Below are 14480 nucleotides of genomic sequence, written 5' to 3'. Positions count from 1 at the left end.
GCGTGCTTAGACAGGGTGACGCTACCGCAAGATGAGTCCTGCGACGGTGGAGGACTGCTTCATCGACACAAGCAGGGGCCGAGTGACAGTGCGGCTGCTGCCATACCAAGTGTTGCGCGCCAGTGTTGTGCGCGATGTTTGTGCGCGTAATTGGTGCGCGGTCTTCCTCCCGCGTGCTTCCCCCGCGCGTCTGGACCCTCCTGAACCTTTTACTTTGGACAATTTGTGTTTTGGGCACTTGCATTGCTTGTGAGTGCATGTATGTGTGTGGGATCGGTCGACATCGGTCGCCGTAATGTGTTTTTCTTTTTTCTAGAGGGACGGCTGTCCCTTGTGTGCTCCAAGGTACAAATAAAATTCTCTTCGCACTGCCTATGAGGGCCACAAGATCAAAGAAGAGAAAAAATTACGGAGCGAGTCTGTAAGATAAGCAAAGAAAAAGAAGTTAAAATACATTATACCCTCCATTGTTGTCTGCCCAGAGCGAAGTTGGCCCACCCACTCCTGAAATCCAAAATCAGTGTCCAAGCTGAATTGAGTGTGTTCAAGAAGATGGTGGCCTTCCAATCTGGCCTTGTTGATTTTCAAAAGCCCCCCCCCCCCCCCCCCCCCCCCCCAATAATGACCTTCGAAAATTTACGCAAAAATGGCTGTAAAATATAATTTCAGAATGCCCATAACGATGGCTGCCGGAAATCTTGGCCCGTATGACATTCCCTTGTTTCTTGTGTCCAAATAGCCGCTAGCTACGATGATTTCACTGACATTTGCTATAAAATACAGACAGAAATTTTGCTTCTGAATATTAGGCATAAAAAAAAAGTGAATTTTTTGCTCATGTGATGAACTGCCTCCTCTGTGATGCTCCTGAAAGAAGTAAACTTCCTTCATCAATTGAAAGGAAGCAGTTAACTGAACTTCCGTCATCAATTGTAAGGAAGCAGTTCTGCTCTAGAACGTCGTACAGCGGACCTTGTAAAAGCGAATTGGATTGACTCCTCACGCCATATGATACCTTCCAAGAGTGCTAAATGCTGATGAATTTCTTGATATATTTATTACCGTCTAGACTACAGGGGTTATTGAAAACTAAAATGATGGGCTGGCACTGTGATTCTGTTGTTTCGAAGAAATGTCGAGATATTTCTGCCAACTGATTGTTCCTCTGAGCGAAGTGTATGAGAGGACAAACCTTAAATCAGAACACCACTCCATTTTGGTGGCGTGCTCAGCCGTAACTCCTGTTGTGCTGTCTTTATTTAGATGCCCTTCATGCCTTTCATTAAAAGCTTTTCAATTAATTAATGTACAGTGAACATAATTTCAGTGTAGTAACTGTTATATCCAAACTAAAGACGGATTTTGGGCCTGTGGGCTGCGTGCTTGAATCGCGATAAGAAAGTACTCGGTTCCAACCCCCCATCTTCGGAAGAATCTTTTGTGTATTGTAAACCAAGGCGACGTCATCTGAGATTTTCGGAACCGCTGCTGCTTATCAACTGCGGCGTAGGGTTTCATTGCCGATTAACCATATAATGATTTCGCACAAAAAAACACGGCTCTTACGCTGTCTCGTGCACTAGTAGCCGTGGTGTGTTTATGTAGCAGTAAGAAACGGGAACTTATCTTTCGCGGTGCGAAACACAAGTTCGCGTAGCACCTCTGCGAATATCCCCAGTCCTGTGTCTTGGTTCCTCATCTCTGCTATTTCGCAGCCAGGTACGGCCGTCGCAATGCCGTTCCATCCTGGTCTTCTGTCTGGAACTCGCCCGGAGGATCACAATGGCGGCTTTTGTTGTAAAACGAAAAATTATAACAGTGCAGTGTGGATTAGCGGGAAGCACTATTTTCAAATGCGAGGGTAAGGTCTATTTGGAGCCCCCTGAGCTCTCGGTGTTTCAATCTCCTAGGGAGCACATTGAGATTCGCGTAAACGTCTGTCTTAATCCTTGTGCTCGCCGTTGATGGGGAGGTCCCCCTCACCTTGCTATAGTTGTCCTTGGCCTTCTGTCCAAACCGGCCAACTGTACTTGTAGCCGCAGTCAAGAGACCGGGCTAAAACAGAAGTACAGAAAATTTCCCAGGAGAGCGGATTTCAGAACATCTTCTTTCTTCGCTACTTCGGCTCGGCGTTGGCTGTTCGAGGCAGAAGCACACAGACAAAAAACTCTTAATCTCCCTCTTACCCCTCTGTTCTTCGGAACGGCACCCGTTACATGAAAGAGCGCACACAAAGAAGGAAATTGTTTCGGCCCCGCTGCTCACGCACTGAATATTCAAGCCTTGGTTAAGGCACGCGGGCGGCGTTTCTTGCCAATATTACACTCTACGTCACACTCACGCAGCATGGTCCGTGTTCCTGGCTTCAAGCGCTTCGCCAAGAATGGCGCCTTTCTCAACTCGGTGCAACCGGTGAGTTCTTACCCTGAAATAAAAGAACCGTTCGCAGATATAAGAGGCGGTGAATATGCAGTCGCCAGGTATTTCCCGTGACGTCATTTTTTTTTCAGTGCGTGTATTCTATGAAAGGACCTTGCCGATGCAGCCGTCGATATATTTCTGCCATTGCATCTATAGACCTTTTCACATTTGCCGTTTTCAGCGCAGCCATCGTGCCACTGGACTCTAACAAAAGCGTCATGATTGATGGATTTCATACAGGCAGCTTCTGCGCATGCGTGGCACAGTCCAGTACGCACGCTAGTTCAATCAACCTGTAAGCAGTACCAATCAACCCCGAACCTCGCCCCAAAACCTAACTCCATCCGGGAAGACTGCTCCGGTTTTAAGAGGTAAAGGCCCTGGTCGACCGAGCCCCTAGCAGCGGTGGTCGCCTGCAATGGGCTCCTGCAATGAGGAACCCATTTAGTGAGTGTGAGAGTTGACCCCCTCGTGGCTATCTCAGATTTGCTCCCTGTCATGTGCTATAAGGGGACAGAAGAGGTATACTCCTCGCGGCGGGAACCGGAGCAACGGAAAACTGCGGTTTTTTGACGAGGTAAAGCACGAAATATTGAAACGAGCCAAGCGACATCCCTCCTCATAATAAAGGTCACGCATTGGCTTCTCGATTACAGATATGCCGCCTGTAGATAGCGTTGGAACGCTCTCTTTCGCCGATAGTACATGTAATGAAATTTTTGTGACAGTCAGACAGCCTAAGGCCGCATGGCACGGGACCTTAACAAAGCGACCGTGTCGATACATCGCTCGCAGATTGGGGGAACACACATTTCGACTTGCGCGAAGATCTTGAGCTTTCATTAATTTACAACAATAACTGATGGGTACGTTGGTCAGACATGATTTCTTGTGAAACAGCGCAACGGCACAAGACCAGAGGACAAGAAAGGACGATACACAGCGCTTACTAACAACAGAATGTTTATTCAGTAAGCCATGCTGATAAAGGCGCCAGCGACACTTAAAAACATAAAAACACAAAGAACCGTGACAGATATCCATCCGACCAGGCACGTATTTGATAACACAAGGCCAACACGTGTGCAAAAATTCTTCCTGCAAGATAGCGACAGAAGGGGTGCTTACACACCTCTGACCCAGCTTCAAGATCTCAGACGCTTCGATAACTTCTCTAGTCAGCTGATCTTTGTGTCTATCAACAATCCTGCTTTTGTCATACAGAGGCTGGCACGAACAATCACAACAGTGAACACCGATGTGGCGGCAGCATTCCTGACGTCATTTTTGTGCTTCCTTAGCCTATCGTTCAAACAACGACCAGTTTGTCCAACATAGGAACCACCACAACTCAAAGGGATCGAATAAACCCGATTCTCTACGCACTTCACAAAATTAACCTCATGCTTTTTAAGGCGAAAGCCTTTAATGTCTCATCGTTGTAAGCAGCAGTTGTCGACAGATGATGATGATGAAAACGTTTATTAAAGCCTTAGTTGAAGGGAAGGCTGATCGGGTCCCTAGTCCGGGACGCCGTTGGTTAAAGCCGCTGCCCGTGCTCTGGCGACGAGGGCTCGTTGTTCCTCGAGGTCCGAGCTGGACAGGGCCGCGTCCCAGCCCTCCCGCGTTAGCTGATTTATGATCTCAATGCTGTCATTTTTCTGACAAGCCCATACCATGTGGTACAAGTTTGCCTTCTGGCCACAAAATTTGCACTGTGCCGAAAAGGACTCGGGCTCAATGGCGTGAAGCGTAGCTGGGTTATTGAAAGACATAGTTTGTAGCCTGCGAAGGTGACATTCCTCTGATTTACTGAGACCCTTAGCGGGCCTCGGGAGTGTCTGCCTTTCAAGACGCAAATGTTGCAATATTTCTGAATATGTCGTTAGCGGAGAGGGGGAGCCTGAATCAGGAATGGAGGACGTAGAAGGATGCCGGGGAAGAAAAGCTCGGGCCGAAGCGTGTGCGCGCTCGTTTCCTTCAACTCCCTGGTGACCTGGTACCCATATTAATTCCTTCCGTTCAGCTGAAGTCCTACATTGACTAAGAAGTTTGCAGGCTAGCGGCGTGATTCTGCCACGCATATAGTTTCTATAAGCCGCCTGGGAATCTATAACTATGTATTTAGATTCGGAGTGCGTTGCGGCTAGGGCTATCGCTACTTCCTCCATAGCCTGTGTATCCCCGTTACGAACTGAAAGCCCGTCCACGACTTGCATTTGGTGCACCACTGAGATTGTTGATATTCCTTGTACAGGACCCGCAGCGTCCACGAAAAGGCTCCTTCTTTTGTTGCATAGCACTCGTTCATCTTCTTGCTCCTCGCCACTCGTCTAGCATGATGGTGCTCCGGGTGCATGTTTTTGGGAAGCGGAAGCGTAAGGAATTTGCTCTTCCACTCTTTAGGTATATCTTGTCTCCCAGCCACTTGCTGCGGAAAGCTAATGTTTAAATCTTCTAAGACCCTGCGGCCGGTCGTAGTTGTGGCCAGTCGCACTACCTGGCTTGTAAGATGGGCGCTAATCAATTCATCAGCCGTGTTGTGTACCCCTAGTTTTAGTAGACGCTCCGTAGATGCTTTCATGGGTAGGCCGAGTGCCTTCTTATAAGCCGTTCGAATGATAACGTCCAGGTGGTTTAGATAGGTCTTCCTCAAACGAAGGAACGGGGCCACGTACACTATCCTGCAGATGACAAAGGCCTGTATTAGTCTAAGGGTATCCTGTTCTTGCATGCCGTTTTTCTTGCTTGTGATCCGAGATATCATACGGATGACTTGTTCGCACACCGTTCGGAGCTTGGTGATCGCTGCTGCGTTCACACCCTTGTTGTTAATGAGCAGCCCCAAAATCCGTATTGTTTCCACCTCGGGAATAGGTGTATCATCTACCGAGATTTCCAGCGATGCAGTATCCCCCTTCCCTCGCAGGACGAGGAGCTCCGACTTGACCGGGGAACAGCGCAATCCGCATTCTTCAGCATACTTTTCAACCGTACTGGCAGCCTCTTGGAGGGCCTCCTCCATCTGTCCCATGTTTCCCTCCGTTGTCCATAAGGTTATGTCATCCGCGTATAGGGCGTGGCGGATTCCCCTTATGGCATTAAGTTGTTCCGGCAGATGCATGAGGGCAACGTTGAAGAGCAGTGGAGAAAGGACTGCTCCCTGAGGCGTCCCCCTGGTGCCCATGGGTATCGCCTCGGACCTCGTGTCGCCAATCCTGATGTGCGCTTGCCTATCTTGCAAGAAAGCCTTGATGTAATTAAAGGTACGCTTTCCGCAGTGAGTACCCTGTAGATTGTCCAGAATCTTGGAATGCTTCACGTTGTCGAAAGCCCCCTTCAGATCTAATGCTAGTATGGCCCTACTGTTTCGTTTGCGCGGGGGATCGATAACCTCCATCTTCAGCTGCAGTAACACGTCCTGGGTTGACAAGTGTGCCCTAAACCCAAACATTGTGTGAGGTATAATATTGTGGTCTTCTATATATGTAGAAAGTCGCATGTGTACCGCCTTCTCCATCAGTTTCCCGGCGCACGACGCAAGCGAGATGGGCCTGAGGTTATTGATGTTCACCTCCTTTCCAGGCTCGGGAATAAAGCTGACATCAGCCGTCTTCCATGCCTTTGGTAACTGTCCACTTTTCCAGCATTCGTTGATGTACTGCGTGAGATGTTCAAGCGCTTGCTGATTGAGATTGACAAGCAATCCCACCGTCACCCTGTCGTTCCCTGGCGCCGTGCCCCGCCTCATGGCCATAAGCGCCGCCTGTATTTCCTCGACTTCGAACTCTCTGTCCAGGTCTGGATTGTCCATACCCTCATAATCCCGTACTGGCTCGTTGTCTTTCACTGTACAGAGGTACTTGCTCACGAGGGCTGCAACTAGCTGCTGGTCCGTGCCCGCGTAGCCGTGTAGGGCTCTCTTGAGGTTACGTTGCTGATCCCCGCGAGACTTAGAGGGCTCTATCAAACATCTAAGAAGACTCCACGCCGCCTTGGTGCTGAGGGTGCCTTTCATGGAGTCGCATTTGGCCAACCAGTTGTTTTGGCCAGGGATCGTGCATACTCTTCTGCTTGCAAGCTTAATTTTGCGATCTTGATCTTGAGCTTGCGGTTATGTTTTTGCCTTTTCCACCGCCGTGTGAGACTTCTTCTGGCCTCCCATAGCTGTAGTAGGTGGTTGTCAATAGCCGGGACTTCTTCTGATGTCTGAAGCGTACGTGTGAAGCGATCCCTGACTCTCAGCAGCGACTCAGCCCACTCCTCGTACTTTTCAATGGGCGCGTTGAGCGTAGAGTCTTCCGCCTGTCGGAACAACGACCAGTCCGTGAGCCGTGCTTTCCCTCTCGGTCTGCGACGCTTATTGTAGTCGAGGCAGATCTTGAGAATGCAGTGGTCACTCCCTAAGGTCTCCTGCGTGTTGTGCCAATCATAGTTTCTCGCTCCTTTAACCAACGAGAGATCTCGACATGTATCTCTCGAGACACTGTTGCCAATCCTCGTGGGATGCTGCGGGTCAGTAAGAATCGTCAGTGCTAGGTCCGATATGGCCGCAGCGAGTCTCCTGCCCTTAATATCCTCCTTACTATATCCCCACAAGAAGCTATATGCGTTAAAATCCCCCACAATGATGAGAGGTGCACTTTTTGCCGATTGCGCGGCCTTTTGGAAAATCTCATCGAAAGACGCACCCCTGTTCTTCGGTCGACTATATATGTTCAACACATACGCACTTCTGCTAGTGCGTACGTTCGGTAAAAGCTGAATAAATGTATGTTCCACCTCAGTGACTAAATCCAGCTCAATTGTCACAGCCGCGCAATCCTTATGCACCAGAATGCAAGTGGATGAGCTGTTTTGATGCGTGCTGTATGGTCGGAGTTTGGCTTCCGTATTCACGTCCTGCAGTGCAATAATATCTGGTAATTTATCCAACGAATCTACGTATTGCTGTAGCGAATCCCTCTTCTTTCTGAACCCCCGGCAGTTCCACTGCAAAATCTGCAATTTAGGAGGGCGGGCCATGTTGAACACTAAAGGAAATCGCGCTTGGCGCGTCCGCTCCGGTGTTGGGCGAATCATCAGCTGCAAGCTGCCTATTAGTCGACAGAAATGTCACGCTTTTCAGTTGGTCGAAACGGTCGTGACGTCACAGTGCGCGAATTTCAAACAGGGAAATTGTACTTCGGCTAGTAACGAGGCAACCAATTGGAGGGATCGTATAGTGATGCTCCAAGTATGTGGAACTAGGCTTAGTTAATTGCTTAATTGTTCAATTAGCCTAATTATCTTTTCAAGTCAGACCATATAAATAAATAAAACCGAGTAAGAAATTGGTCGAGCTCGGGAATCGAACCCCGTTCTTCGGAGTGTGAGACGAGCATGCTATCCACTCCGCCATGCCAGCTCGATGGTTTGGGAAGAACAAAGGTGCGTCTAGTGAATACGGTGTCTTCGCTCACTCCCATCCTCCTCCCTTCTCTTCCGGCGAGGTTTAGGTGTCCACCGAGATATGAGAGACACATACATTTCCTTTCCTGAAAAGCCAATTTGCCGACGAGCGAGGCATAGAACCGAATGGGCGATGGCGTTCTATGGACTCCTGGAAGAGTTGCAAGACGCTGTCGCGCACTCTTGGCAAAGCTTAACATCTTAACCACACATCAGTGACCACACTTTAGGTCAAAAAAGTGCCGCCCTGAATTTTGACGGGTGTCCACCGAGATATGTGAGACAGTTGTTGCGTAATTACCTTTCCTCAAATACAATGTTCATTTTCTTCGTTACGTGTCATCTTTGTCTTTCTTCTTCCACTCCCACTTCCTCCCTTCCTCTACGGTGCGGTTCAGGTGTCCACGGAGATGACAGAGAATTACTGCGCCTTTTCCTTTCCTCAAAAAGCGTTCAAAGGGCAAGGCATCGCGCCGAACGGATGGTGGCGTTCCGTGGACACCCTGGCAGCGCTACAACACGCTGTCGCGTTCTACTCCTAAAGGCGAAGCTTAAGCGTCATTAATTAGCAGTTAATTAGTGTTCAGGCACAAATCAGTAATTAACCATTAATTAGTGATTTGTCGTCACTTAGTAATTAGCACTCAATTACATGTGACGCCACTAGTACCACAGAAGCAGTCAAAGTGGTGCAGAAAACGCTTTCGCCTCTACGCACTTTAGACAGTCAAAGTGCCCCCTGAATTTTTTGTGCAAACGGGTTCACCTTCATTTGACTTTTTGGGGCCATTTACACGCACGCACAAACTTCTCAATTTCACAGGAGCTGAAAACACAACATCTACTCCGGCTCTCTTACCTATTCTTTTCAAATTATGCGAGACCACATGAATGTCAAGTATGACAGACACATTTTTTCTTCTGGTACTGTGGTCGACTGCGGCAGAAAGTTTTAACTTTTTCAACATCCCCTCCCTACTGATGCTAAGACGTTGAGGGGTATCCTGCAGTAACGAGCCTCCGAACCTGATAATAAAAACTCTTGGCAGTCCTGTGGGCGCAAGATTTCTTCATGGCGTTACTGACATTGTAGACGCATTGTAGCGTCTTGCTTCAGAAGAAATCTTGCACCCACAGGACTGCCAATAAATTTTATTATCAGGTTCAGGGGCTCGTTACTGCATGATACCCCCTGCACGTATCAAGCAAGCAAGCAACCACTCTCAGGCAGCTCCAAACGCACACATTACCATGCCCTGCAATACTAGTCAAACTTCATCCGGATATATATTCTGCAGAATGCAAAAGCTGCGGAGGGTATGCTAACCTTAACCTCATCATGTGGGCCTGCAGTAAAAACTCTTTAATCGGAATAACCACAGAGGAGCAGTTGGAGACCGCGGTGCGCAGCTCGGACCTGTGGCAGCAAAAGTTGCTCACAGAGAGAGCTGACCAGGTCACCGAGATCCAAGAGATCAAGGCCACCAAGTGACAGTAGCCCGTCTGCACCAGAAGAGAGCCTTCCTCTTCGAAGACTATAAATAAAGTTTATTCTCTCTCTCTCTCTGACAGGGTGAGCCGGCACCCACACGAGCGCAATGCGCCTATCGGAATTTAGGGTGCACGTTGTCAATATCTGCCACGCGGAGCGATGGAGGCGTCCGCGGCCGCAGTTAAGAACGGCCCTCCCCACCCCTCCCTAGACAACTACCAACAGCCGCTCTGGCGACGCCTCCAGACACGCACCCTCCCGTCCCCCTATCTGCAATCACGATGTCACTCCACGAGCCCTTCCTGTACCCTCTGCCAGCATCCCTCCGCTACACTTTCCCACATCCTCTTCTTTTGCCCGGCGGAACCTCCCCCGCGGGGCCTGGATCACCTCACCACTTGGGAGGCATGGGGGGCCCTGCTGCGCTCCGCGGACCCGGCCAAGCAGGCCATCGCAACCAGCCGGGCTGCCGACTTCATGGTCCGAGGAACATGAAGGTTTGAGTGCAGTGGGGCCGTGCGGGGGCCCCGGGGTCTGTGAGCCCCAAACTCCTTTGCATAAAATAAAGTTGCCATGATGATGATGATGCTGTTTTTAAGCCGCATTTGGTTTTGCGATTTCTAATGTATAGCTGCTTCCATTGCTTCTTCAAGGGTATAGGGGCGGTGGCCACCCCAGAGAACACCTCAGTAGCGCTGTGATTCGGCGTGGCTGACTGCTGCACCTTTCCTTTTCTGAAAACCAGTGACGGTATAGGCTCCTTTACTTTGAGGAAAGGAAAGACGCATGACTGGCTTCCGGGGATCTGTGGACATCAACATCGTGCTTTGAGGTACGTGGTGGTTGTGTCCACGCGCAATTCTTTGTTTTCACACACTAATTCGTGCTTAGCAATGCTAAACCGCCAGCCATAATTTTGATAACATACATTTTATCAGCGATTTCGAAGATAAGAACGTTGCGCGTGTGGAGAAACAAAACGCTATTTCTGCAAGCGCCCTGAGTTAAATTGTGCATGCAGCCAAAGAGCAGGAAGAAATAATTCATTATCTTTTCCATGTATGGTGGCTGACCAACCTTTGATGGTGCTCCCATGAATACGTTGAAGTGAATGAATTAATAGTCGATTCCACTGCCCTGCACTGTCCCTATTTGATCGTGAGTCGGAATAAACCTCTTATAGGCACTACACGCAATTTTTCGCAGCTGTTTGTTTCTGTGGCCGAACGACGGACCACCGCCTCTTTCATTGAAGCCCTACGTAGCTTTTGAGCCGAGTTACCGCAGGTGCCGAACTAGGCGCGACGCTCAGCGCCTCGGTCAGCTCCGACGGACTGCTCGCTACCATTAAGGGCATGAACACCGCCGGCGCCTCAGCTTGAGGCCCTGACGGCATTCCCACCAGCTTTTATGCCAGGTTCTACAATGCCCTGGAGGATCACCTTCTCAGGATGGTGAACGCCTTTGTCACGGATGGCGAGAGGCCGGAGTCTTTCAGAGAGAGCCGTGCAGCGCTCATCCTGAAGGCTGGCGGGTGTCCATCTCACCCGCAAGCATGGCATCCGATCACTCTGCTTAACGCAGATTACAAGCTCGTGGCGTCACTACCGTCTAAAAGGTTGAGTAATGTATCATCGGTGCTCATAAGCCCTGCGCAGACCTGGAGCGTGACTAACGTGTGACTTGTTCACGTTTACTTCGAGAACGAGAATACCGGGTTGTTTCGTCTAACTCGATCAAGCGAAAGCTTTTGATCGTGTCGAGCACCGTTACTTTTTGGTGTTCACGGGGCTTTCGGCTTTCCGCCGGAGTTCGCAGAGCTGTTGAAGCGGCTGTAGCCCGATCTCACAGCGCGCTTGCTCTTTAACGGAGCGTTGAGCGACCGCTTCGCCATCCAGCGTGGCATTGTTTTATGTTTAGATCCACTCCTTCGTCGAACAGCAGAAAGCCCATCGATACTGGATCTCAGGACGTTAGCGGACGTTACTGGGCTTCCTCCGAGAGTTCAGCATGCATTTCTCTCTGTGACTAAGATTTTCTACCTCCAGGCACACTGCCACAATGAAAAAAATTAAGGCCTGATAGAGACATGGAACTGCCTGGGTGTGGTTGGCGGAGATAGGCCACGTATATCTGCAGCTTCTTCACAATGTGCCCCGTGTCTACCTCCTCCTACCACGTGTCCTATGTATCTAATTTGTGTCTTGCACTCAGACACAATCTACCACTTATATTGATCTTAGCCTCACGTAAAAGACCATTGAATTCAAAAGCTTCAGGTACTCTGGCCAAGACTGCAGACAAATGGCGGCATGGTCAAGACAGCAAACGGCATTCCCTTGGTGTTTGGACAAATGTACGTTCATCAATCGCTGTGACGTTGCTGCAGAATGTTTTAGCTCGAAAGTCAAGGCACGCCAGGCGTACTGGCCGTTGGGCGTTACGACTGCGGTCAAGTACCGGGTCTCGTGCCCCACTGGGGCTTGCCAATAACGGCGTCGTAAATCTATAATTGTCATAATTTTTGACTGGCAGACCTAAGAGATAATTTTTTGGGCGTACATATTAGAAAAGCGTCCCCTTTTGATCAAGGATTCTGTGTTCTACGTCCATCGCTTTTTCCCACGCATACAACTTGAATCCAGCCCCCTTTCACTACAGAATATCTATCCTACCTCTAATAGCAATTCCACTTCATGACTGATCTTTTTTCTGAGAGGCCCTGGCATCCGATACGCTGAGGGTCATTTCGGTCTGTAGTCGTCATCGAGTGCGATCCGAGGAACTTCTGCCTCAGCGATTCCACGACATTCGAAAAAAACCTACGGCGTCCTTCGAAGACCTCCGCCGTCGTTTCTAAGGGTTGTTCCTCGAGATGAGCTAATTTTATTGTGTCGATCGTATTATCCTCATACGGTTGAGCTTTGACAAAGGGTGTATACTCGGCGTTTCCAAAGTGTTCTTCGTCATCGAATACTAGGCCTCTATGACTAACTAACGAGTCGTACGGCAAAAGTCGGTTATCATCCACTCTGGAACTCTGTCCCGCCCCTGAGTCAATTGGGTGCGAATATCGCCTCAGCGACACTACTGCTTTGAACGGTCTCTACCTTGCCGGCGAGAGCATGCCCTGACTATCTGCTTGAAATCACAGGACCTGGTCGCCAACAGTGAATGTTTTCACCAATGAAACAATCGATCATTTTTATTCGAGAGAATATTACAAAACTATTGTCTTGGGGGACATGACAGAAATCGGAAAAGTGCCTGACGAGGTCACGCCACCCTGTGGCAAGCAGCGGTTTAACAGTCATGTAGAGTTTACAACAGCGTTAGATCTTTGCAGAAAAATATATAAGATGAAACTGTATCCCGCCAGCCTCTTACTTTTTTACAGTGCAAGAATCTGTACAGGAATGCAATACAAGAATATGTACACCACTTCTACTAGCAATGCATGTTTGCAAAACACTTCCAAACACAAACTACATGTACACTATCGAACTTGAAACACATGAAGATAACTTGAAAACATGAAGAAAAACATGAAAACACAAAACACTAGTCTTCCGTTAAGAACCATCCCAAAGGGTATTTTCTTTTTACTCAAGGTGGGCTCAAAGACCCATTGTCCATACATATCACTTTGATTAAGCCGAGCACCAGGCCAGCGGAGCTTGAACCCATTGTATCACCGGTGCGTACCTGCCGGCACTAGGATTGAACCCCGCAGCTCTCTCATGGAAGGCGGCTGCTCAGCCACTAAGCGATCGCTGCGGTTTAGGGTAAAGTAATAAATTAAAAAGACGCAAAAACTTTCTTATGAAAATCTCTTGCCGTGCGATAAAAAGCCGCAATGCATTTGTATTACTTACTAAAAACTTCTCGAGCGGAAAAGAAAAAAATATTTCTTCTGTTTATTTTTTTATTCAGATCAACTTTTACAGTGCTCTGACAAATTAAATGAAGTTTCACATGGCCCCAAAATATTTTGCCAATGTCATAAACGACAATTAATTTAGAGGGTAAACATAAAGAGCCACAAATGCTATAGAAAAGGTCGAAGATAGTCGAAGCCAAACTCTGGCGCGTTTCGCTTGGAATGACGCTAATGCAAAATCATTATATGGTTCAGCGGCAAACAAACTCGGCGTTGCAGTCCAGACGAAACATCCGAAAACCCCAAAGACGTCGCTATGGTCCCAACGACGGCAAGTGAAACCCGAAGTAAAACCGAGAGTGGCGGCTTCAGACCGGAAGGGGCACCACCACAAAGTGCGAGCCAGATGTAAAGTGGCACCTCTCCTTTGAGTTACTGTTGAATCACGGTATGCCTGGGCCACACAGGCACGTTCGTCCAACTTTGTTTAAAATGGCACTTTTTATGTACAAAGGGGCCAAATGTAAACAGTGCACGTCATTGCCTTCAAACATCTTTCACCAGAGCCATGGTAGGCTCTGATGTGCACCCCAGACCGAGAAGTCCAAAGCAACATCGTAAATCAAGCTTTGGCCGTCACCGAGTCCCAGGTCGTTACGGCCGACACCTAGCGAGAGGGAAGAGGGCGGAGTCCTGCGTCCCTCCAAGTGACTGACTCTGAAAGAGTTTTTCCATCCATCCATCATGGTTTAGAAGAACGTTTTGTGGGGCTAGATGGTGCATGTTGTAAGAAAAGAACTGTAGCGCTACCAAGACGTAGACAAATGAGGACCAGACAGGACTAGCGCTAGTCTTGTGTGGTCCTCTCTTGTGTACTTCTTTGTTGCGCTACAGTTCTTTTCTTACAACATCCATCACGGGTTTCCCAATTGACATTGGCCATGGTGGTATGTGTAGGCTGGTAGCGGATGCCAGTGAGGTTTCTCATGAACAAATGTTTGTCCGTATCCGGTAGTGATTGAATTCGAAAACATTTATTCACCGGCAGAAAGTGGTTCAAGGCAAGGTCTTGGTCGCGCTAGATGGCCGTAAGCCCGTGCCTTACGGCGAATTCGTTAGCTCGCTCCAATTCCCGGAGTTGGGTCTCCGGGTCGGATCTCAGCAGCACGGCCTCCTACTGTTCGGAAGTTAGAAGCTGAATTAGGGTCTGGGGCCATGGATCCTCCGGACAGTTCC

The sequence above is a fragment of the Amblyomma mixtum genome, chromosome 7 (assembly GCF_055824585.1).
Source record: "Amblyomma mixtum isolate Tamu chromosome 7, ASM5582458v1, whole genome shotgun sequence".
NCBI classification, from domain to species: Eukaryota; Metazoa; Arthropoda; class Arachnida; order Ixodida; family Ixodidae; genus Amblyomma; species Amblyomma mixtum.
This window is presented reverse-complemented; position numbering follows the sequence as displayed.